This window comes from Panthera onca, chromosome A1, assembly GCF_046562875.1.
Source record: "Panthera onca isolate mPanOnc1 chromosome A1, mPanOnc1 haplotype 2, whole genome shotgun sequence".
Lineage (NCBI taxonomy): Eukaryota > Metazoa > Chordata > Mammalia > Carnivora > Felidae > Panthera > Panthera onca.
Window position 1 is genome coordinate 91,282,217 of NC_138339.1, and position 27,000 is coordinate 91,309,216.

Consider the following 27,000-nt stretch of genomic DNA (forward strand, 5'->3'; position numbering starts at 1 on the left):
ATATTAACAGAAGCAAATACGTTTTCTTTTTTTCTTACTGTTTGTATGTTGTATATTTTTTCCATATTTTTCAATTTTGCCCATCACATTTGTATAAATGTTTATTTTGTAAATATCTATCTTGGGGCACCTGGGTGGCTCAATCAGTTAAGCGTCTGACTTTGGCTCAGGTCATGATCTTGTGGTTCACTAGTTCAAGCCCCACATCAGGCTCTGTGCTGTTAACATCCAGCCTACTTTGGATTCTGTGTCTCCCTCTCTCTACTCCTCCCCCACTCATGCTCTGTCTCTCTCTCAAAAATAAATATACATTAAAAAAAATTATAAATATCTACTCTGTCTGATTTTAATATAGTCAAGCCTTCACATTTACTTTATATTTTATATTTAAGACATAAAGTTGGTATTTATATTTTAAAATATAGAATAAGTTCCATACAGTTCATTCTATAAAATTTTCAACTATTATTTCTTCAAATACTTTTTTTTTTCTCCTCCACAATTATTCTCCTGTATCTTCCAGATACATGCATTAGAGTACTTAATGTTGTCCTACAGGTCACTGAAGAGTTATTCTCTTTTTCATTCCTTTTTCTTTTTCCACTCTCTCTTCACATTGCATAATTTCAATGGCTGTATCTTTAAATTCATTCATCTTTTATTCTTCAGTATCCATTTTACTGCTAAGCTCCTCTAATGAAATTTTAGATATTTTATTTTTCAGTTCTAGAATTTTCATTTGATTCCTTTGATAGTTTGTTTCTTCTCTGGTGTTGCCCATTTGTTCACGCATTATTTTAATATTTGTTGCTTGAATGCTAATTCTAGTATGTGACCTATGTCTAGGTTTTGTCCTATTGATGGGGTTTTGCTTCACTATGGATTTAACTTCTCTGTTTCTTCACATGCATTATAAATTTGTAATTAAAAACTTCTGATCTCTTGGATTGCTACTTTGTTGAGATTGTAGATTTTATTTTATTTAAAGATTGTAGATTTTTATCCTTGCAGGAAATATATTTACAACTGGATGAGATTTCTCTGCCAAGGTGTATTTGGGCCTACTTGGATAAGATCCAGACTAGCCCTTTCAGGAGGGCTAGAGTTGTTGTAATTCAAGACATGGTCTCCAGTCCGTGTTTTCTCCAGGCCTCTCCAGCTTATAATTTGGCCAGAGACACACAGTACTACATGCAGATTTCTTAAACTTTTTCTCTTTATAGTTCTCTCCTCTCCAGTATCTTAATCTTCAAATTTCACCTGCTTAGCAGCCCTGAACTATGATCTCTGTTTCTTCTACCCAGTAAGATTGTTTCATAGAAGACATACTTCAATTTCTCAGAGAAATATTTATCAAACTGGTAACAGTAGAGTCCTGGAGTTACTTAGGATTCTTGCAAGCTTGAAATTTATTTTAGCATTTGTACTTTACTTAAGTTTGAAAATTTTGAATAAAATGTTACCTAAAATTAATCAAATTCAAACAGTTTTGAGGTACAGCGGAAGTTGCAGGATGGCTATGAATGAAGCCAAAATTACAGAATTTCATGGGTTTTTTTTCTCATCTGTATTATCAGCATAGGAAAAGAAGAAAATAAAAGTCATTTGCATGATTTTTATGTTAGCAGGAAGGAGTTTTCAAACATTAAGGAAGTGGAAGAATATAAAATGCACATTAAAAAGTTGGCACTTCCCAAGAGATTCATAAAATCAGATAGGCTTAAGTATCATATTTCTTTTACACAAAGGTAATAGGCACATCTCAAGCATTTCCAAAGGGAGTATTTCAATCCGTAAATTTGATCAAAGTATTCAGTTCGTACATTCATCTAACATCTGACTCTCCACTTGAAAATGTATAAAAATTGTGACTTTTATAAAACTCCACTTGAATGTATTTATATATCTCAACCATATACAAAGCTAACTACCACCTCCACTCTTTTTAAAACCATGCCAACCGTATCATTTTCTGTAAGTGGAACACTCTAGGGCATAAAAGTGTAAATTAGGATTGTTCCAGAAAAAAAGATGTATGTTCACCCCAGCCATGAATGTAATGTTACCATAATCCATCAATTATTAATGATAGAAACTGTTTTATTTTAATGGTAGAAACTGCTAATACATGTTAATTCTGTTTTCTTTTTCTATCCCCACACCTAGTCCACCTATCTACAAAATACATATAATATATACGTCAGTGTATTTTAATTTTCTATGCCACCTTGACAGAGAATATAAAAATTTCTCATGTTGACTGCTCTAACAGCTTTTCTGTGTCTACTGCTTGTCCCCTCAATTGCACACTCCACAGAGCAACAAAAGTGCCATTAAAATGTACATTAGATCATGTTAATATCTCCATTAAAATCCCTTTAACAGCTCTTCACTGCAGTTTTTTTTTTTTTTTTATTAAAGACTTTATATTTTTAGAGCAGTTTTAGGTTCACAGCAAAATTGATAAGAAAGTACCAAAATTTCCATTATGCACTCTGGACCCCTGCATCAACATCCACCACTAGCATGGTACAGTTGTTAAAATTGATGAACATACATTGACATATCACAATTACCCAAAGTCTGTAGTTTAAATTAGCATTTACATTTGATGGTGTACAATCTGTGGGTTTGGACATGTAGCTTTCAGTATAGTACCACACAGTGTATTTTCCCCGTCTTAATAATCTTCTGTGCTTCTCCCTCCCCCTTTCCCTCCATCTTAAACAAACTCCCACAGTCATTAATCATCTTATTGTTTCCATAGTTTTGCCTTTTCCAGAATGTCATATAGTTGGAATAATACAGCATGTAGATCTTTCACAATGACTTCTTTCACTTAATAATATGCACTTAAGGTTCATGTCTTTTCATGGCTAGATAGCCAATTTACTTTTAGCACTGAATATTTCATTGTCTAGATGTACCACAGACTATTTATCACCTACTGAATACCTTGCTTATTTCCACGTTTTGGCTGTAATGAGTAAAACCCCTCCAAACATCTGTGTGCAGGCTTTTGTGCAGACATAAGTTTTTCCTTCCTTTGGGTAAATACCAAAAGGATGATATCTGGATCTTATGGTAAGAGTGTGTTTAGTTTTGTAAGAAACCTCCAAAGTGTCTGGCTTCACTGTTGTGCATTGCCACCAGCAATGAACAAAGGTCCCATTGCTCCACGTCCTTGTCCACATTTAATGTCAGCGCTCTAGTTTTTGGCAATTCTGATAATTGTGTTGTGGTACCTCAGTGCTTTTTTCAATTTTCATTGCAATTAAAAAAAATCAGGCATCCTTTTAATGACTCACCAAGACATGTCATAATTTGGTCCTTACCTAATTTTCAATTTTAATTGTTTTTGACTGTCCTTCTCAAAAATTGTGTTCTAGGCCAACTGATGATTAAGTTCATTAACCACTTCAAAATCTTTCCAGGCAGAGTGCCAACATGTATGCTTTTCCTTCTACCTGGAGTGTTCTGCTTCCACTCTAATGAACCTCTGATCCATTAGGTATATGCTTTAATATTTCCTTTTCTGAGATATTTTCTCTAATAAACAGCCTATACAAATGAGTGTTTTATACGAATCTATTGCTTTCTCAACCCATCTCTTAATTTCAGCTCATTATTACAAGTACTATAATTACAAACACTTAATTTTATTTTGTCATCTTTTTCCCCAACTAGAATAAAAAATCAGTGATGATAGCATCCAAAACTATTTTATTTCCGTGATATTCTGATATCATGCAATTTCCAGTCATTAGTGGGACCTTAAATATTTTTTGACTGCTGAGTAAAATGAATTGTTATAAAGAACTTTGATTTGTTTCTGTTAACCTCTAATGAAATAAATGGCACTTGTTTGGGGGAGAAATTTTAAAGGTCATTTAGTTAAATAGCTAACTTCACAGAGACTCCCCTTGGCAGATATATACAGATTTTGTTTGAATGCTTCAACCTGAGAAGATTAACAGTATTGTCTTCCTGAACATATACAGAGACTGATGAAAAGCAGAAAAGATACCCTCCCTAAGAATAATTTGTTTTAAAAGCTAAATAATAAGGTCCAAAGAAAATCTGGAGTTTGCTATCTTCCATGGTTTGCCTGCATCTTGTACATTGCTAGTGCTTTCAAATGTCCTGGGCCCTGGAAAATAGCAGGGGTGATTACTACACTATATTTTAGCTAACTGGAATTGAAATAAATAAATTAAAAAAAAAAGCATGGGGATGAATAAACAGAAAAGAACGCCCCCCATCCTCCCCCTCCCCCCCCACACACAATGCCAATAAGCAGAAAAGTTTAAATCATGGCCAGCAGGACAATGTCAGTTTGGGATACACTTAGTTCCAACTTATTTTCTAGTAATTTTAGGTAAATATTATATATATATATGTATATATATATATATATATATATTATATATGAAAACATTATATATATATATACATATATATGTGTGTATATATATGTATATGTATATATGTATATATATGTATATATATGTATGTATATGTATATATGTGTATATATGTATATATATGTGTATATATATGTATATGTATATATATGTATATATATGTATATATATGTATATATATGTATATATATATGTGTATATATATATATGTATATATATATATGGTGTGTGTATAAATGTGTGTGTGTGTGTGTGTGTGTGTGTGTGTGTGTGCTTGTCCACATGCTCATTTTGTTATTCCAGGACGGAAGTTCTATTTTGAGTTATAGAAAATCTCAACTTTTCCAGACTTGGGGCATGCCACCATGAATCCCAACTTCAGTTTCCTAATATTTGAACACTTTGTAAATTTGTAAATTTCTTTTCTTTCTTTCTTTCTTTATTCTTCTTTCTTTTTTTTTTTTTTTTTGTCTTTTTGTTTTTTTTTTTTTTGCAGATTTCCCTTAGCTCCGCAGTATAATGGTGTGTGGCTACTTCACTTACTGTGTTTATTGATGAAACTGCTATCATATAGTTACAGTTTTCTATAAATGTATAGTGACAGTTTCACATAACATTGACTTTCTTCTTGAACAATTATGTATACCAATAACAATACTCTAAAATCAATGAAATGTTTATTTTAACAGGTGTCTGGATAAGCTTTCCTATCATACCTCCTAAGATGTAAGCTGAATGCAGAATATGATATCATAATATGCAAAACTAGAAATGAATACCCTTAGGCCTTTTTCTATTAATTTTGCAAGAAATAGATGGTAATATTTTTATTTTTTTATTATTCTTTTAATGTTTATTCATTTTTGAGAGAAATAGAGCACAAGCAGGGGAGGGACAGAGAGAGAAAGAGATGGAGACACAGTATCCGAAGCAGTCTCCAGGCTCTGAGCTGTCTGCACAGAGCCCAAGGCAGGGCTGGAACCCATGAACCTGAGGTCATGACCTGAGCAAAGTTGGACATTTAACCAACTGAGCCACCCAGGAGCCTCAATGATAATCATTTTAGACTCTATAAAAAGTCTTTGTTCTTGAGTTAATATTTACTCTTGACACTCATATATTTAAATATTAGTAAGTGATGAATTTGTATGTTTCCATTTTTTAAAATGAGTCATTCTCTAATACTAAAAATCCTTCTAAAATATTTCTTTGAATGTCTGATTATAAATTTATTGAAATATGATTCTGGCTTGTCTCATTATTTTAGAATAGGATGTCCTTACACAAAGTCTTCACTCTATCATTAATGGAAGTTAAATTTTCCCTTAACTTCTCATAAAAATTGGTAATTAGTAGGCATTTGGACCAGATACTAAAAATACAAATGTTGAGAGTCAACATTTAAAAATCCCCACAAATTAATAATGTTTATCTATTTTAGTCACTACTGCTAATCTAATGTCAAAGCTCTAATCAATTTAGTAAATATTACAATTAAAAATTTGGAACTATTTTACCTGAGGAAAAGAAAAATGACTGTTGACTAATGGAATTATTATGGTATGGGAAATTTTTGAATTTGAATGTATATGGACATTTGTGTTTGTGTTTCTTTGCATATCTGTGTTGTGAAGGGAATGACTGGATATCACAAGATTAAAACAGTTCATGGTACACCTGGTGTTTTGTTTTGTTCTATTTTATGTTGTGTTTTTTAAAATTCTGAAGTGAGACAGAAATATTGTGCCTCTTGAAGAGCACTGGGTGTTGTACGTAAGTGATGAGTAACTAAATTCTACTCCTCAAATTAATATTGCACTGTATGTTAACTAACTAGAATTTAAATAAAAATGCGAAACTAAAAAAATAAATATTATGCCTCTGCTATAGTAAAAGATTTATCTTTTCCATTTGGGGGCATATGGACTTTGGGTGGTGCATATTATGTAAGAAAACAAAACAATGGGGCGCCTGGGTGGCTCAGTCGGTTAAGCGTCTGACTTCAGCTCAGGTCATGATCTCGCGGTCCGTGAGTTCGAGCCCCGCGTCGGGCTCTGTGCTGACAGCTCAGAGCCTGGAGCCTGTTTCAGATTCTGTGTCTCCCTCTCTCTGACCCTCCCCTGTTCATGCTCTGTCTCTCCCTGTCTCAAAAATAAATAAAACGTTAAAAAAAAAAATTTTTAAAAAGAAAACAAAACAAAATTTTAAAAAATCTCTCTTTCCACAAACTACTGCACTGCTATTAGCTAGAACAATTATTTTCTAATCAGTTTGAGTGCATCTGGGCTAAATGTTTTATCATATGATTATTTTTTGGAATATTTATGTCATAAGTGTGTTTAATTATGAAATAGTATATGTGGACTTTTGAAGTAATAACAAGAGGGACTTTATGTAAACTATGTTTAAACTTCAAATTTTTCTATAAAATTGTGTCCACATATACATAGTTTGTACCTTAATTTCTCTTAATAATTATCAAAGAACCAGGAACAAAGATGACATGTAAGATATTTTAGTTGAAAAATTAATCTACCTTTGAAAAGCAATATAAATATATTTCTCGCTTATTTATCTCAGTTTTTGTATTTGTTTTGTGTAAGTATACTGTATGTTATCTAAAAACTGAGTATGTTAATACTGACAAGTTATGTCCCTGTTTCACTTGATTGATGATGATCTCTTGTTATACTAAAAAGTTTAAATGAGGTATTTCATGATGTCTGTCATCCTAAGAACATAGAAAATTGCCATGGATAATTCTCTTGAAAGTTTTGCAGGTTAAGTGCTAATGCCTATAAATAAGAACATCTCTAACAGCAAGGACTGCATTTTTGTTTTGATATGTTTTTTTTTCCTTTTTTTTTTTTTTTTTTTTTTTGTCTGGGAGATGGGGTATTTAAGTGCTCAGAAACAAATAGAGTTGGCCCCATTTTGCCTTCTTTGAGATATTTTTTTTATTACAAGAAAAGAAGAGAGGAAGAAAGAAATAAAGAGTAAAATCAATGCTTATTTTGCTATTTACTGATTTCTTTCAGATTACCACATAGATCTGATGAGAAGGAATTCTTTGAAGTTCATTTTCTTCCCAGTGCTCTAGTACTAGAATTTTCTCATGCATTTCATATTAGCAGTTGAGCATGATTGTGAAAGAAAAGCTTGAGCCACTGTTTTCAGTGAGACCTATAATTTTACAGAAAGTGCTAAAAGTATCAACTTTGTCATATGGAAAACTTCCTGGCTTCAGTGCTTGAGATACAATATATCTGATCTATACTAGTTTCATTAGTTTTGTTAAGGAAGCATGCAGCATTCAATAGCATGCAGCTTAACACTTTAAAACATGGTAATTTGAGGGGTGCCTAGGTGGCTCATTCAGTTCAGCATCCGACTCTTGGTTTCAGCTCAGGTCATGATCTCACGGTTTGCGAGTTTAAGCCCTGTGTCAGACAGCCTGCTTGCAATTTTCTCTCCCTCTCTCAGCTTATCCCTCCCTGATGCTCTCTCTCTCACCCTCACTGTCAAAATAAATAAATAAACATTAATAAAAATAAATAAAACATGGTAATTTGAGACTTTAATATGAAGAGTAAACTACAGAAATATAATTTTTAAGAATTAGATGGATGCTTCTTAACCCACCGGGTACTATTTGTAAGTGAAAAGTCACACAAAGAAAAAATCATCTGTTGTAGAAATGAAGATAACCCTTCTAATATATGTCTGAATACCTAAAAGGTTATCTTGGTTTTTGATGAAGAAGTTCTAGAGATGTGTTGTACAAAATTGTACCAGTAGTTACAATGTTAACAATGTTATACTGTATTATACACTTAAAATATTGTTAAGAGGGTCAGTAATTATTTCTCTGTTAAATAATAGTGGTTATGTATATAGTACAGATAGATCTATGATGCTTTGGAATAAATAGGACTGCAAGGACTGACACATAAATTAATAAATTAATAAAATAAAGTAATAAAACAATTAAAATTGAAATAAACTTGTGCCACATCTAAGTGGAAGTGCCAACTTCTACAGCAAGGTGGTATTGTCATTGGCATATAGAATTGTTGAGTAAACCTGCCTTTGTGTAAACTTCACTCTTAGCATCAGTGCCTGTGTGAAAGCAATGTTAACAAGATTCTCCAAGAAAGAAAATGGAACACGGATACTATTATATGGAAATTTGATGGAGTGATGTGGTGATTTGGTTGTTGCACTTCAGATATGAGAAATAGGAAAGATGAGAATATAAATTGAAATATAATAGTAAGAGTGATTTGTTTTTGACCTAATAATCTGAGAGAACTAAAGTGATTTTCAGAGTACTTCCTCACGAATCTGCTGTTTTTTTCTTACATTTCTTTAATCTTCTGAAATCAGTCTTTCTTTTTCACTGGTATATTTTTTTTTTTTTAAATTTTTTTTTAACGTTTTTATTTTTTATTTTTGAGACAGAGAGAGACACAGCATGAACGGGGGAGGGGCAGAGAGAGAGGGAAACACAGAATCGGAAGCAGGCTCCAGGCTCTGAGCCATCAGCCCAGAGCCCGACACGGGGCTCGAACTCGCGGACCGCGAGATCGTGACCTGAGCTGAAGTCGGACGCTTAACCGACTGAGCCACCCAGGCGCCCCAATTCACTGGTATATTTAAGTCTCCAGTATTTACAGTGAGTATACCATGTTACAGTGAAGTATTATGGTAATTGGATGGTTCTGGTCACAAAGAGAGGGAGTGCACAAAGCGAGTAAACAGCTGTGGCATTTCCCTTCTCCTCTCTGAGCATGAGCACCAGACACTGAGTAAGAATCATAGGGAATCTTCTGTCAGCTTCTGCTTTTCACAAAATGAACAAATGCATGCAAGGAGGAGGAAGGAATAAGGTTCACAATGGCAAGAGTTCAGCTCCACGTTCTGAGTGTTTTACATGTTTGTTTTGTCTCCCTCCCTCCCTCTTTCCCTCTCTCCTTCTCTCCTCTTTTGGCTTAGTAATATACTTTTAGAAAAATTTATATTAAACACAAACATGCATGTGGTGCACACATACCTGTGGCATCATAAGCACTGTTTTATGTTTTTCCTCTTCAATGTTATTTGTTGGGGAAATACTCATAAATGTGACAAAAAAAAACGAAAAATAAAAAAAAGGAAATAAGCTAATTTGAACTGGAGTGGGAAAAGAATTAAAAAAATAAGCTACAAATAATGTGGATCATTTGGAAGGCTTAAGTGTTGTTTGTGTTTTAAATAAAGAAAAGGAGGAAATTAAACATGTTTTACTTAGATTTTAGAACGACAAAGATTCTTAAGAGGTCTCACTGTTTATTCAAGTTTTAAGGATCTTGGGATCATCCGTTAATGAATTATAGAGGCCTCATTCATTCTGCAGTCAGCCAGAGAGCCATTTAAGTTTTATGGTTTTCTCCCTCAAAAGCTCTCAGGGCACCTTATAATTCAATTATATTATAAGTACCCCTAAGACTTTTAATTACATAAGGCAGATGAGTTTAATTCATGAATTTCTATGAGATATACTTGAATAAACATGCATTTAAGTTTTGAGTCCTTTCCCTTGAACAAAAGAAGACATATAAATGACATTGTCTTAGTTATTAAGTAAAATAAACTTTTTTACTATCTTCCACATTCTCTAAAGTACCCTTCTCCCAACTGACCACACAAAAAAATATTTTGGCAATCCCACTAAATACAGTATCATCTAATATGCTAAGAAAGGAAAGAGACTGAGATGTCCTCAGGAAATTTTCCATTACTTCTATAACTTTCCTCTTCCTTATCCCTTCCTAAAGTTCCAGTGTGCCACTGACTGGCCCTACAAAATCCAAGAAAGAATATTGACAAAATAAATAGGGGACAAAGAGTCCAGTGTTATTAGGAAAATTATGTTCCTATGCATTCTGTTCCCCTTTATGTAAAGAACTGAATCCACTATGCAGGTAGAATCCAAATCAAACAATAAGGAAATAAACAAATAAAAGTTTAAATTAGTTTTTTCCTAGTTGCTTGCTTGACAGAGCCCTGAGTCCTAAATGATTCTCTCATACTGAAGTTTAATAAATTTAGGGAAAAGTCTGTTCCATAGACTTCCTTTTCTAGGTATCATAATGAAAGTTACATAATGAAATTAAAAGTTATGGGAATTACTGCAGTGAAAACATCTGCTTAGCTCTTTAACACATTATATCACAAAACTATTGGCCAGAGAGCTCTATTCTCCCAAGTACTAGCTATCGGCTCATACCAATGTTTTGAAGAATATACCTTGAGAAACTCTTCTTTGATGTAAACAAATATGTTTGGGAAAATTGTATGCCAAGCTAAATTTTTTTCTTAATTCCTATTCTAGAGGAAATTGTGAAGATTATAGTATCAGTAACCTCTAAATATATGGCCAGTACCTTTAGGATTTGGCCTGTAGTTTTCTTGTACCAGAGAACATCTTTACTATAAATCATTTGTAAACAATTGTTAATTTAATAATTTTACATCTGAAGTAACATGTTTTTTTTTCCTTTGAAACAAGGACATTTTAGGATTATTGCAATTTAGTTCTTGGCTGCCTGCGTTAATTGATTTAGTCATTCAGTACAAATAGTTTAGTCACTGTGGCAGGCGTGGAAATGAAATAATACTAAATGCAATAATAATTTGTAATTAACAGTTATTTTTTTTTTATTTTTAATGTTTATTTATTTTTGACAGAGAGAGAGGCAGAGACTGAGCAGGGGAGGGGCAGAGAGACAGGGAGACACAGAATCCGAAGCAGGCTCCAGGCTCTGAGTTGTCAGCACAGAGCCTGATGTGGGGCTCGAACTCACAGACCGCGAGATTGTGACCTGAGCCAAAGTCGGACGCTCAACGACTGAGCCACCCAGGCACCCCATGTAATTAACAGTTATTAAGTGCTTTCTGTTTATTTCACATCTGTTATCTCAATTAATCCTGAATAGTGCCCTATGAGGTGGAACTATTGTAGTTCCTATTTTGCAATACTAGAAAAACCAAAAAAAAAAAAAAAATGGCTAATCAATTTGCCCAATATCACATCACTAGTAAAATAAATAGCTGAGATTTCACCTTTGACAGTCTGGTCCCAGATTCAGTGTTCTTAACTGTACTATGCAATAGAATGAGCTATATAGAGAGGAATAAGATAGACTTCCTTTTAGAAGTTTAAAGTTTACTGAAAGAGCCATCCCCACAAACAGATATGGAAAAACAAGGGGACAGTGACAGTACAAGTGAAATGAGAGAAATTCAAGGAAATGTACATACATGAGTCAAAGAAAGAAGTGAGAAGTTCAATGTTAGATGTATCTAGCTACAGTAGCAGGGGTCATCTGGATGGAAAAAATAAATACATAATTGATAATCCTTGCAAGAATTGCAGAAAGAAGTTAGCATGAAATTATAATTAAGTTGACAGGACATAAGCAGCAATCATAGGAATCAAGTAAAGCAAGAAGATGATGTGAATAAGGATAAATCCTGGTTTATATTAGCAATTAAACTGTGATACTAAAGGAGTAGTGGATCTTTTTCTTGCTAATGTTCTCAATGAGCAGGAGACGTTAATCCATTAAACTGCTCAATTTATAATATGGCTAAATTAATAGAGAGCAATATAAATAATAACTATATATTTTAAAATTCCAAAATGAATCTCGCATACATTTTTATTTAGTTCAATTCATTTTGACAAATGTATAAGAAAGGAGAATTTCTTATCAATGTAAGACTCTTTCTAATTTGATCTTCTTTGTTAAGAATCAGATCAGGCACAATGAAATTGTCATCTGTGATTGGCCAGGGAGTAATTACCAGAATGAAGAGAATTGCATTCTCAGGGCTCAAAACACTATAAAACAGTTTATGTATAAAATACTTTTATTAAGGTGCAGAGTAGTTTTGTGAACATTGTTAATGTGTGTCACATTTTACCACAAAAGGCAATGTAAGTTCAAACCTTTTCTAACATTTTCTTTACAAAAATGAACAAAATTTTAAAAATTGGCAAGCATTTAAAGCTAAAAAATATGCTTTGGAAGTTAATCTTATTACCGCTCGAAATCTGAGTTAAGCTGTTTCTCTACTCTTATTAACTCTATCTACAAACTGACATTTGTACATTTGTGTGTGCTTATGTGTATGTGAGAGGGCAGGCAGTGTATGTGTATGTGGAAATTTTCTCAGTACATAACTTCCTAGATCTAGATATCTGTGTAGTTTTACTTTATGTCTTTGAGAAAATGACCTTTCCATTTCCTGAAATATATTACCTATATAATTCCAGTTCTTCAGCTTTTCTCTACACTGTGAACTTCCTACATTGAAAAATATTAGTGTAGGGGCGCCTGGGTGGCTCAGTCGGTTAAGTGTCTGACTTCGGCTCAGGTCATGATCTCATGGTCCGTGAGTTCGAGCCCCGCGTCGGGCTCTGTGCTGACAGCTTAGAGGCTGGAGCCTGTTTCAGATTCTGTGTCTCCCTCTCTCTGACCCTCCCCCGTTTATGCTCTGTCTCTCTCTGTCTCAAAAATAAATAAATGTTAAAAAAAAATAAAAAGAAAAGAAACATATTAGTGTATACATTTATTGAAAGCTATGTCTGTTATTAATTGGGAAAAGAGCAACACTTGCAATACACTTTTTTTTTTATTGTTTCAAGGATAACTCTATCCTCTGCCACATACCAATTTAATTATTGCATACTAAATTACCCTGCCTTTCCTGGGTATTGTTTTGTATCCAGTATTTATAGAGTAATACCCAATTGTTGAATTTTAAAATAACATTCTAGGGCCACCTGGATGGCTCAGTTGGTTGAGTGTCTGACTGTTTTTGGCTCAGGTCATGATCCCACAGTTCCTGAGATCAAGCCCTGCCTAGCTCTGTACTGACGAGGAGCCTGCTTGGAATTCATTCTCTCTCTCTCTCTCGCTCTCGCTCTCAACTCTCGCTCTCTCTCTCTTTCTCTCTGTCAAAAAAATAAATAGCATTTTAGCCTTTGTTTTTTCTGTATTGCTGATGCTAAACATCTAGTTTGCCCTGTTCCCATCTTATTGTCGATTGTGTTACTACTTGAAGCGTCTGTTTGCAGAATGCCATGCTTTATTCAGATTTGAACTTTTTTCCAACTTAGCCAAATACAAATTAAACTTTACTAAATAGTAGTGATGGTGAGAAAAGTAATGTTTCAAAGCATGGTTGTATTAACAATAGTAGTTCCTTGGACAGCCATGTGAAAAAAGTGTGGGGTGTGTGACTCTAACTTCATGTTGTGGATAAGGAAGTGGCATTCTTCTTAGGTAGTGTCTGAGGCAGCTGTGAGCTTACATGAACCAGAAAAAAAGAAAGATACCTTGATGGGAATAAAAAGGAAACAACTACTATCGCAATACAGGTTCAATCTATTTCACTATTTCATCTAATTTACTGAAAGTAAAAAAAATTTAGAAAAGAAAACAAGGAGCAGATAATAACAAAAAGTAAATTGTCACTGGGAGGTATTTTTGTTCAATGGAGATATTTTCTTAACACTTCTAGAATGGAAAAAATAAAATACAATTACTTCACGTGACAACGGAATATTAATAGAGGATATAGTAAGTAGTTTGTGATTATAAATTGCTATTGTCTCTTAAGAATCTATTTCACAGTAAATCAAGCTTTGTCAGTTACTGACTCTTTTAAGTTTGTAGGAAACCAGAGAGACAATACTGAATGATCAGATTAAAAACTTCTGTTTTAGAATCAGATAAATCTTTTAGGGAGCTACTCTGTTACCCCGTTCAACTATGTAATTATGTAAGCGGGTAAACTGAGGACCCTAGAGATAAATGGATAGATCAGTGCTATATGACAGGAGCAGGTTTCGTAACTCCTAGATCAGGGAAGTTTTGGGGTCGCTGTGCTTTTGCCTGTTTGTTTTTCTGAGGCCCTGGGCCTACATAACACAACAGATATGTTTTTTTTTAAACAGTTAAACTGAAGAGTAAATTCCACTGGATTGGGGAATTCATCATTCTGCTAAAGTGATGGAAAAGAAAGATTTCCCTTTCCCCAGCACGTGGGAGATGGATTCTAGAGTATGGTGGGGAAAGGAGGGGCTGTTTTAGCATACAGCTGGTTTTGTTCTCCACTGAAGACTAAAAACACACAAAAAATTTGCTGCGTGGATTCAGCACAAACTGTGGTCATGTAAAAACCCTGCTGAACCCTAATTTTTTTTCACACCTGTCAGACATCAGCATGACTTCTGCTTCATAGAATCTATAGATACTGAACAGCTTTCTGAAAAGTGTGTTTTTTTTTTAAGATCATGATGTTATAAACCTGTGCAGACTGTATTTCTCAAAAGGTGGGTCTCTTACTGTGCAAAGAAAGGCATCTTGCTGTGTGAGCTTCCTTATAGCAGCATTTCAATTTTGAAGCAATCCATGTGCTTTGTTATTGTAGGATTTCCTTATTTCTCACAAATTACCTAATGTAAACCAGTCAGTAACACAGAATAATTCACTTGGCCTTGAATAACATATAACTATATATCTTTATGCATGGTAGAAAGTAGTCATGTTTATTTTCAATGAAATTACAGATAATACCTTGTGTGAAAGATTGCTAGAGTCTGAGAAATGTACAGTGACAGACCTTTATTTATTTTTGGAATAAAACTTGTCAAGCTCTAACCATCTTCTATGAACTGAATTAATTTTTTATACTGAAGTATCATTTTTTGCAAAAAGCAATTGCTTCACATTACAGAAGACTTGTTTATTTACAAAAATGGTTTTGTATTGGAAAAAATGAGATTATCCTATCTTTTGTGAGAATATGCGAGATTTCTGTATTTAAAAAAACTTTTGTTTAACTTTTTATTTTATTTTTTGAGAGAGAGAGAGACAGAGTGCAAGCAGGGGAGGGTAGAGAGACAGGGAGACACAGAATCTGAAGCAGGCTCCAGACTCTAAGCTGTCTGCACAGAGCCCAATGTGGGGCTTGAACCCACGGACCCAAGATCAGGACCTGAGCCAAAGTAGGATGGTTAACCAACTGTGCCACCCCGGTGCCTCTGCATTTTTTTTTAACCAGCATCTGCCACAGTTTGGGGATTTAATATGATTATAGCTATAACTCTTTAATCAATACATGCTTTTTAGCAGTAGAAATAGCTCCTCATTTCATTGCATTGGTATGCAATAAGAACATAATCTGCAACTTGGAATTTAAGGTAAAAGTAATACTTTATATGTATTTAATATTTAATATATTTAATACAATAAAAATTAAATACTGAGGGAAATGATGACCAAGTTACCATAGAGATATGAAGTTGCATGTATACACTGATTAACACTCAAAAATATTCCTGTGATTTTAATAACCAATTAGACTTGAGATAAAACAATAAATTCTATAATTCATCTTGTTAATTATTTGTATTTTTACAGTGTGGTATGTTACAGATCTTTCAAAGCAATCAACTCTATAGAATTATGGTTAGTGGAGGTACCAGTTTAAAGTTCCATTGCTGTGCAAACTCATTGTTTAGAGAATTCAAAAACTAATTCCAGCCCACTTCTTTTGCCAAGAGTCTGTTTCTTTTCCAGTCTTTCTCTCAGGATTCCCAGAGGTACCGGGATTCTTAAGGAGGAGTTGGGTAGGAAACAGGTATCTACATGTTCTAGAAGACTTGTTCATTGGATAATCGTCAATGACTATAATTAGGCCTGTCTACAAAGAAGAGGATTCCACACAAGGAAAAGTGCTCTAAGATACCAAAATGACTCAACAGCTTAACCTGACCTGGGTATACTGATATGTGTGTGGAGAGAATGACCCATACAGTAAGTTTCTGCTGCAAGGTATATATGATGGTTGTTGTCCACAGAACGATGCTGCTCTTCTCTGGGTCCTGCACACTGACAGTTTTTAGTTTATGCTGTGGGTAAATAGAAGAAAAGCACATGCCTTGGAGAACATCAATAAGCCAATATTGATTCTATAAGTATAGTTTGCTGACCTCCAGGCTTATTTCTTTACTAAAAATTGTAAATTTAAAAATTATTCAAAAAGATAATATAAAAGGTGAACATTTCCTTCTCCACCACGGAAACAGTTGGACTATGGCAACTATTAATACCTGAATCAGAATACGTAGCCCATAATAGTACAAAGAATATTAATATTTGTGAAAAAGAAATTTAATCTCATTCACTGTGATCCCTCTTTATTAGCTCTTAACAAAAAAAAAATTTGTTCTACTTGAATAGGTTCTAATTTTATACAAACTTTATTTGCTTAGTTAATTACTTTTGCTTCTGAAGTTCTCTAAAGAAATTACTAGCAGTTTGGAAAGCATGCTGTTCAGAATTGTTTTGACATATGTGGGTAGAAAAAATGATGCTGAAAATATCAAACAAATGCCTTTGGTTTAGAACATTCATCCTTAAACATCTGTTAATACAATTGGTATTGCATCAGAATGCAAACAAATTCCTCACTTTTGAACCTCACTAGGTCTGAAACATATAAAATTTATAACAAGTCATATGAGCCTTGCTTTCAATTCCAAAGACTGTTTGGCCTAGGCTCACCAATAGCCCACTCAAAACAAATGTACCTCACTTCTCAAAATTGCATGCCGGATTTATGATTTCAGAAGCTTGTTGTTTGTCTTATACTTCAATTCAGCATTATAGTCTTGCATTCTGACCACCTCAAATGACAGCTTTTACAAATCATAAGTACTATTATTCCTTACACCTTCCTAAAGAACCGTTATCTCAACTGAGCTCTTTGGAAAAGAACTACAATATGTTTACTGACTTTTAACTCATGACTCTAAGTTGTGTTTTTTTCCTACTTTAGCTGCAGAATAAATGTCCTCTTTTTATTTTTTCACTTCTTACACAGGGTTTTAGAGGATATACTTTCCTTTTGCTGAGAAAAAATACAGAGAAAATTTCCCTCCGAGCTTTTTCTATCTCCTCTAAAGCTACACCAAAACCAGAAGCCTGACCTTTGGATTCTTCCATGACCCCAGCATTCTCAGCAGGTATGTTCAGGGCAGGTGGTATTGTGAAACTGGTAGGCAGGACTGGAATGCCAATATCTCCCCTGCTGTACTCACAGGGCAGCTGCCAGGAACATGCTATTTAAGAGTGTTGGGTTAGCCTCTGCCAGACCATAAAGTGTTACCAGTTTTGAAAGTTTCTTGAAGCATTTTATTGTATGATTTCATTATGTTGCCATAAAACAGAAAGTGTATACTAGGATTTAAATAGTAATAATAGATGTTGTCTTTGAGGTTCATTAAGACTATCAACATATTAGGGGCACCTGGGTGGCTCAGTCATTCAAGCCTCCGACTTCAGCTCAGGTCATGGTCTCACAGTTTGTGGGTTTGAGCCCTGCGTAGGGCTCTGTGCTGACAGCTCAGAGCCTGTAGCCTGCTAGATTCTGTGTCTCCCTCTCTCTGCTCCCCACCCCAACCCCTTGCTTATGTTCTGTGTCTCTCTTTCTCTGTCTCTCAAAAATAAATAAACATTAAAAAAACTTGAAAAAAAAAGACCATCACAACATATTAATAGAGTACTACACCCAAAAGGGACCCTTCCCCCAAATTCCCAGTGAATGTACATGACTAGATAATTTAAAGAGACTTTGCTTTACTGGTAATGCCACAAGGCACACAGTGATAATTAAATAAAATGTTCAATAACCTATAATACTATTTTCAATCTCAACATTTATGTATATAATCCACATTTTCCTTTTATAATTGTGAATTTAAGCAGTTCTTTAAAAATAATAAACACTGAGTCATTCAAATCACATGAAATTCAATATCCATCAAATTCAACATTATATCATTATAATCTCTGAGACATTCTGGATGGTTTTGCTTTTAAACTTGATATTATATTAGTGCATGAACACATTGATTCACAGTGTGAATTTATAATGCATAGTTAGAATGTGTCACAGTACTTGTAACTCACTCATCAAGAAGCTAATCAAGCCCAAGCACAGGAAACATAAAGAAAACCACACCAAGGCACATCACAATAAAATTGCTCAACAACAGTAAAATGTAGGAAATTGTAAACGCCTCCAGAGGAAAAAGACATGTTATATACAGAAAAAAAAAAAACAGATAAGACTGAAAGCAGATCACTCATTAGAAACAACACAAGCAAAAACATAGTGGAAAATAATTTTAAAGTTGTAAAAGGAAAAAAAAAAAAAAAGAAATCTGACTGCTTAGAATTCTTTATCCAGAAAAAAAAATGTATTTCAAATATGAAAGTGAAACAAAGATCTTTTTCAGACACAGAGCTAAAAGAATATATCATCCCAGCAGAACTGCACTACAAGGAATGCTAAAAAAAGTTATCTAAGTAGAAGGAACATGGTACCAGATGGAAATCTGGTTCAAAATAAAGGAATGACGAACACCAGAAACAGTAACTTTATGGATAAATGCAAAGATTTTTAAAATTACTGGGTCACCTGGGTGGTCCACTCAGTTAAGCCTCCAACTTCAGCTCAAGTCATTATCTCATGGTTCGTGTGTTTGAGCCCTGCATCGGGCTCTATACAGACACTGAGCCTGGAGCCCTGCTTCAGATTCTGTGTCTCCCTCTCTCTCTGACCCTCCCCGGCTTGCACTCTCTTTATCTCTCAAAAATAAATAAACATTAAAAAAAATAAAATAAATATTTTTAAAATTATCACTTAAATCCTTTAAAATGATAATTAACTGTCTAAAGTGGAAATAATGAACCTGTACCATGGGGGAATCATGTAGAAGGAAAATGTGTGACAGCAATAGCACACAGGTCAGAAAGGAAGAAATCCAAAATAATACTGTTATAATGTTCTTTCTTGATATATTATTTTTTGATAAATAAAACTTGAAATTATATTTATTAGTAAAGTGTGATAAGTGAACAATGTACACTATACACCCTAAATTAACCTGTAAGTGCCAGAACAGTTTTATAATCATGTATTAGTTTCACTTGCCACATAAATTACCACAAACCTAGTGTCTTTACACAATGTATACCTATTATCTCACTCTGTTACCAAATTTCCCTGGGTTACCAGTCCAGGCTTGTTTTTGATGAGTTCTCTGTACAGGGTTCCACAGGCTGCATTCAAGGTGTTAATCAGGACTACATTCTCATCTGAGGTCCAAGGTCCTCTTTCAAGATCATGTGGTGGTTATAAGAATAAATTTCTTTGCAACTATGGAACTCATGGCAAACTTGCTTTTTCAAAGCTAGCAGGAGAGTTTTTCTCTGATCTCTAGACTGCCTTTTAAAAGAATCCATTTGATTAGGTCAGGCCTACCCAGGAGGAGTTTGCTTTGATTAATTCAAAGTCAGCTGGTTAATTGAACCTTAATTACAAAGGTAGAGTTTTGGGGATGCCTGGGTGGTTCAGTCAGTTAAGATTTTGACTTCAGCACAGGTCTTGATCTCACGGCTTGTGAGTTCAAGCCCCTCACCAGGCTCTGTGCTGACAGCTCAGAGCCTGGACCATGCTTCGGATTCTGTATCTGTCTCTTTGTCCCTCCCCTGCTCATGCTCTGTCTCTCTCTCAAAAATAAACATTAAGGGCACCTGGGTGGCTCAGTCGGTTAAGCGTCCGACTTCAGCTCAGGTCATGATGTCGGTTAAGCGTCCGACTTCAGCTCAGGTCATGATCTTGCGGTCTGTGAGTTCAAGTCCCGCGTTGAGCTCTGTGCTGACCACTCAGAGCCTGGAGCCTGTTTCAGATTCTGTGTCTCCCTCTCTCTCTCTGACCCTCCCCCATTCATGCTCTGTCTCTCTCTGTCTCAAAAATAAATAAACGTAAAAAAAAAATTAAAAATTAAAAAAAATAAAATAAAAAAAAAACATTAAAAAAAGAATTTAAAAAATACAAATGTAGAATTCTTTCACACATGTGAAATAATGTATTGTAATAATAGGGGTAGTATAAATTTAAACCCAAGCATATAAGTAATCACATAAGTGTAAATCATCTCACAATGCAAATTGAAAGCAGTGATTATCAGATTGTATATAAAAGCAATGCCAATTATATGCTGCCTACAATAAAAACAATTTATTTTTTTTGCAGATGTGCAATTTTATTCACTTAGGAAAAACTTTATGCACAATGAATGCTATTAACTAGTTTTGATGGCAGGTTTGAAACTGAATATACTTACAAAATATTTAGAGAAGGATTAATTCAAACTGTATATATTAACAAAGCAGCCTCACATCTAGCCATTCATCAGTGAAAAACACTTTAAATATAAATATACAAGCAAAATAAGAATAAAAGCAAAGAAGTATACCATGCTAATGACAAGTGACTGGTAGTGGGTATATGAATATCAGGCAAAATAATTTTCATAGTAAAGAACATTATCACAATGATTTTTAATGATAAGTGTGTCAATTCATCAGGATAACAGAAAAATACTAAACATTTTTGCATATAATAAAACATTTACAATATACTAATATATATATAGCAATATCTGGAAAGCCTATAAAGAGAAATAGACAAAGTATATCACAGCCAGGGATTTCAACATGTTTCTCAATAAATGATTGAAAGAATTGACAGAAAATCAGTAAGGTTATGGAAGACTTGAATAAAACAAATACTTTGACTTAACTGATACTTAAGGAACACTATACTCAATAACAGCAGAGCACATATCTTTCACAAAGCACATAGAACATTTTGCAAAGTAGAACAACATTCTGGGGTATAAAGTAATTCAAGAGGATTCAAGCCATTTGTACATAATGTAACCTGACTGCAGTGTAAATTGGAAATCAACAACAAAAATATCTGGAAAATGCCAAATTATTTGAAAAATAGAAACACTCCAAATAATCCATGTGTCAAAGAAGAAATCAACAGAAAAATTAGGAGAAATAAACTGAAAGAAAGTAAAAACAAAATATTTTGAAAATTGTGGAATCCAGCTAAACCAGTACTTATATTTAAATATATAGCATGAAGGACATATAGTAGAAAGAAAGAAATAGTTCAAATAAATGGTTTGTCCTTTAGTGTCCACTTCAAGAAACTAAATAAGGGACAGGTTTTCCAGTTCAGCATGTAGCTGCCCCTCTCTTCTTATGAGTAGAATGCTAAACAAATTGAAAAGTGAACAAATCTTAGGTTCTTAAGAGAAATGAAGTCACAGGGAAGCCACTGCTCCCCTATATGGAGAAACAGACAAATGGATACAGAGGATCACAACATCTTGGTCGAGAAACATCTGCAGGAACCAATACACCCCATGACAGTGGGAAACCTGAACTATAATTGACAAATCTCTGGAGGCTCAGTGTGGACAGCTCTGAGAGTTAAAAACTCCAGTCATAGAGGGACCCTGTGCTTTGTGAATTTTACCTCCAAGAGTTCAGCCATTTTCTCACTATAAATACTGGCATACCTCAGAGATACTGCAAGTTTGGCTTAAGACCACTCTAATGGAGTGCATATCACAAGTAACAAGTCAGATTAACTTTTTGGTTTCCCAGTTCATATAAAATGTATGTTTACACTGTACTCTAGTCTATTAAGTGTGCAATAGTTTTGTATCTAAAAAAATGTATTTACCTTAATTTAAGAATATTTTATTGTTAAAAATGCTATTATCTGAGCTGTTGGAAAATTTTAATCACTGATTGCAGATCACCATAACCAATATAATAATAAAAACCTTGAAATATTGTGAGAATTACCAAATTGTGATACAGAGACATAAAATAAGCAAATACTTTGGAAAAAAGGCACTGATGGACTTGACACAGGGTTATGACTAATCTTCAATTTGGAAGAAAAATGCACTCTCTGTGAAACACAATAATGTGAAGTATAATAACACAAGTTATCCCTATGTTGGAGAAAAAAAAGCCTCCTGTTTACATCAGGTGGAAGGAAACAGGAATGATTTTGAAATATGCCAGAGCACCCTGCTCTTCTTAATAAAAAATTCCTCAGGAGAAACTAGTCAGCCAGCTACTAATCTCCTTGGGTTTTTTCAGAGCCTAATTCATTGGAAGAAAAGAAACATCCAACTCCAGACCACTCTAGTAATCCAGTACCACCAAAGGAGGAGTGGGGGTGGAGGAACTCAGAAGTAGTTGTAAAACTCACAGTCCAGAGGCATAGACTAATGAAAAGACTGAAACCAAAATTATAGGATTATAACATCTGTCTACCCCACACCCTCCACCCCATTACTAAAGGCCTATTTATAGTAGTTTCTTTTAACCAGTACATCATGTCTGGCTACCAAGGCATTTACAAGACATACTAACAGGCAAAACAAACAAACAAAAGTAAAATAGTTTAAAGAGACAGATGGGTATTGAGGAGGGCACCTTTTGGGATGAGATCTGGGTGTTGTATGGAAACCAATTTGACAATAAATTTCATATTTAAAAAAAAAAGAAATGTAGACATGGAAGGGATGTTGGAGTTATCAGTCTGGGATTTTAAAACAGCTATGACTGTTATGCTAAGAGTTCTGATAGATAAAGCAGATGAGAGGGGGAAAAAATAGTCACCTGCAAGAGTGACTACTCTGAAATTATGCCTCAAAAGTGAAGGGATGGAAGGATTTTCTCAGACAAAAATTTAAGGAATTTATTGCCAGTAGACTCGGTTTGCAAGAAATATTAAAAGAAATTTTTATAGAGAAGCAAATTAATATAAATCAGATGTGAATTGATATAAAGAGCACTGAGGAAGGAATAAGTAAAAATAAAATTTAATTGACCTAATAGGTAAGAATTTGTTCAAGTTAAAATAGCATCAGTATATTTGATTATGTATACTTACGTATATATGTGTACAAATGATTGTATATAAGTGAAATAAATACCAGAAAAAAAAAAAGAGATAGGAGGGAAGAATTAGAATTATTTGGTTATTATAAGGTACTCAGACTGCACATGAAGTGGTGTAATGTTTTCTGAAAGATGGCTCGGATTCATTGTAAATGCATATAACAAACTCTAGAGCAACCACTAAAAAAAAAAATGTATAGCCGATATACTAAGAGGGAAGAGAAAATAGAATTATATAAAATATTCAGTGAAAACCAAAAAAATGCAGAAAAATTGTGTGAAACAAAATTTGGAACAAAGAACAAGAGCAACAAATAGAAGACAGTAGATAAATATTACTCCAAATATACAATAGTAACTTTGAACTTCAGAGATCTAAATACACCATGTAAAAAGACAGAGATGATCAGAATGAATCAAATAACACCCAACTCTATCTTATCTATAAGAACTCACTTTAAGTATAAATATACACATAGATTTAAAGTAAATGAATTGAGGAGTACCCAGGCGGTTCAGTCGGTTAAACGTCTGACTCTCAATTTCAGCTCAGAGTCCCACATCCGACTGTGTGCAGACAGCATGGAGCCTGCTTGGGATTCTCTCTCTCTTCGTCTCCCACTCTCTCTGCCCCTCCCCTGCTCATGCCTTCTCTCTCTCAAAATAAATAAATTAAAAAAATAAAAATAACAAATAATAAAATAAATGAATGGAGAAACATGCTAACACTAATAAAAGGGGCAACTATATGAATTTCAATAGAGCAAATTTCAAAACAGAAAATTATCAGAGTTACAGAGGGGTATTACATAATAATAAGAGTGAATAAAAATAAATATAAATATAAAATAAAGAAGAGCTCACAAAAACATAGACCAAGATAGAGTTTCTGGCCCCTAAACATACATTAAAAAATATAAAAGAGTATAAATCATACAATGTCTGCTCTCAGATTACAATATAATTAAACTAGTAATCAATGATAGAAAGATAACGTGAAACATCCCAAATTATATTGAGATTAGATGACAAACTTCTAAATTATGTAAACATAAAAGAAGAAATCTCATGAGACATTGAAAAATATACTGTCCATGTTCATGGATGGAAGAACAAATATTGTTAAAATGTCAATACTACCCAAAGCAATCTACGTATTCAGTGCAATCCCTATCAAAATAACACCAACATTCTTTAGAGCCAGAAGGAACAGTTCTAAAATTTGTATGGAACCAAAAAAGACCCCAAAGAGCAAAGTATTGTTGAAAAAGAAAACCAAATCTGGAGGCATCACAATTCCAGACTTCAAGTATGATTGCAAAGTGATAATCATCAAGACAGTATGGTACTGGCACAAAAACAGACACATAGATCAATGGAACACAATAGAGAACCCAAAAATGGATCACCCAAACATATGGCCAACTAATCTTTAACAAAGCAGGAAAGAATATCCAGTGGAAAAAATACAGTCTCTAGTAAATTGTGTTGGGATACCTGGACAGCAACATGAAGAAGAATGAACCTGGACCACTTTCTTACACCATACACAAAAATAAACTCAAAATGGATGAGACACCTAAACATAATACAGGAAGCCATCAAAATCCTAGAGGAGAAAACAGAGAACAACCTCTTTGACCGTGGCTGTACCAACGTTTTACTTGACACGTCTCTGGAGGCAAGGGAAACAAAAGCAAAAATGAACTACAGGGACCTCATCAAAATAAAAAGCTTCTGCACAGAGAAGGAAACAACCAGAAAAACTAAAAGACAACTGATGAAATGGGAGAAGGTATTTGCAAATGACATATCTGATAAAGGGTTAATATCCAGAATCTATAAGAACTTATCAAACTCAAAACCCAAAACACAAATAATCCAGTGAAGAAATGGGCAGATGACATGAATAGACACTTTTCCATAGAATTTATCCATATGGCTAACAGACACATGAAAAAATGTTCAACATCACTTATCATCAGGGAAATACATATTAAAACCACACAAATACCACCTCACACCTGTCAGAATGGCTAACATTAACAACTCAGGCAACAACAAATTTTGGCGAGATGCAGAGAAAGAGGATCTCTTTTGCATTGTTGGTGGGAATGCAAGCTGGTGTAGCCCTTCTGGCAAACAGTATGGAGGTTCCTCAAAAGTTAAAAATAGAACTACCCTGCAACCCAGTAATTGCACTACTAAGTATTTATACAAAAGATATAAAAATGCTGATTCAAAGGGGCACATGAACCCCAATGTTTACAGCAACACTATCTACAAAAGCCAAAATATGGAAAGAGCCCAAATGTCCTTCGACTGATGAATGGATAAAGAAGATGTGATATGTGTGTATCTGTCTATCTATACCTATATATATGTTGCCATTTGTAACAACGTGGATGGGACTCGAGTGTATTATGCTAAGCAAAATAAATCAGTCAGAGAAAGACAAATATATGACTTCACTCATATGTGGAATTTAAGAAACAAAAACAGATGAACATGGGGGAAGGGAAGCAAAAATAAGATCAAACAGAGAGGGAGACAAACCATAAGAGACTCTAAAATACGGAGAACAAACAGGGTTGTTGGTAGGATGTTGGGTGGGGGATGGGCTAAATGGGTGATGGGCATTAAGGAGGGCACTTGTTGGGATGAGCACTGTTATATGTAAGTGATGAATCACTGGATTCTATTCCTGAAATCATTATTATACTATATGTTAACTAACTTGGATTTAAATTTTTAAAAATTCTGAACAAATTAAAAAAGTAATCTGTAATTTCTCTCTCTCTCTACACACACACACACACACACACACACACACACACTGAACTACTGAAAATGAAAGCACAACTTGCCAAAATGTGTGGGATGCAGTGAAAGTAGTGCGTAGAGGGAAATTTATAGCATTGTATGCAAATTTAAAGAAGAGAAAGATCTAAAATATCTAAAATTATCTGAGATTTTACCTTAGGACACTAGAAAAAAGAGAGTGAATTATATTCAAAGAAGAAAAGAAATAATAAGAATAAAAGTAGAAATCAGTAAAATAGAAACCTGAAAATCAATAGAGAAAATCAACAAAACCAAAAGTTGGCTGTTTGAAAAATATAAAATTGATATTCTCTGGCCAGGCTAAGAGAGAATACAAATCACTAATAACAGAAATAAAAGTTCACTATAGAACTCATGGATGGGAAAAGCATAATAAAAGAATACTATGAACAACTCTATTCCTGCTATTTGATAACCTAGTTGAAATGGACTAATTCTCTGAAATACACATTCTGCTAAACTCACACAAGAATAAATGGATGATCTAACTATATTATGTCTATTAAATAAGTATAGTTAATAACTAATGCCCTTCCAAATCAGAAAGCACCAGGCCCAGATAGGATCACTGGTGAATTCTATCAACTGTTTAAGGAAGAATTTATACCAGTTCTCTGCAATCTTTTTCAAAGGATATATATGAAAGGAATACTCCCTAAGCCAAGTTACAAGGCCAGCATTAGCCTAACACCAAAATCAGACAAAACATTATAAAACTAGATCAATGCCTCTCATAAGCATAGGTGAAAAAAATCCTGAACCAACTATTTCCAAATTGAATCCAATAATTTATGAGAAAATTATGCACCTGACTAAGAAGGATTTATTCC

General features: G+C 34.1%; 1 long non-coding RNA gene across 1 annotated transcript in view; it reads left to right on the forward strand.

The window, feature by feature from the left end:
* The window catches only part of LOC132681205 (uncharacterized), a 48,449-nt gene that overhangs the window by 17,015 nt on the left and 4,434 nt on the right, over positions 1-27,000 (forward strand). The window contains exons 2-3 of the long non-coding RNA XR_009610944.2: positions 16,058-16,294; positions 17,364-17,505. This is a non-coding gene — a long non-coding RNA (uncharacterized LOC132681205). The remainder of the gene's footprint in view (positions 1-16,057; positions 16,295-17,363; positions 17,506-27,000) is intronic.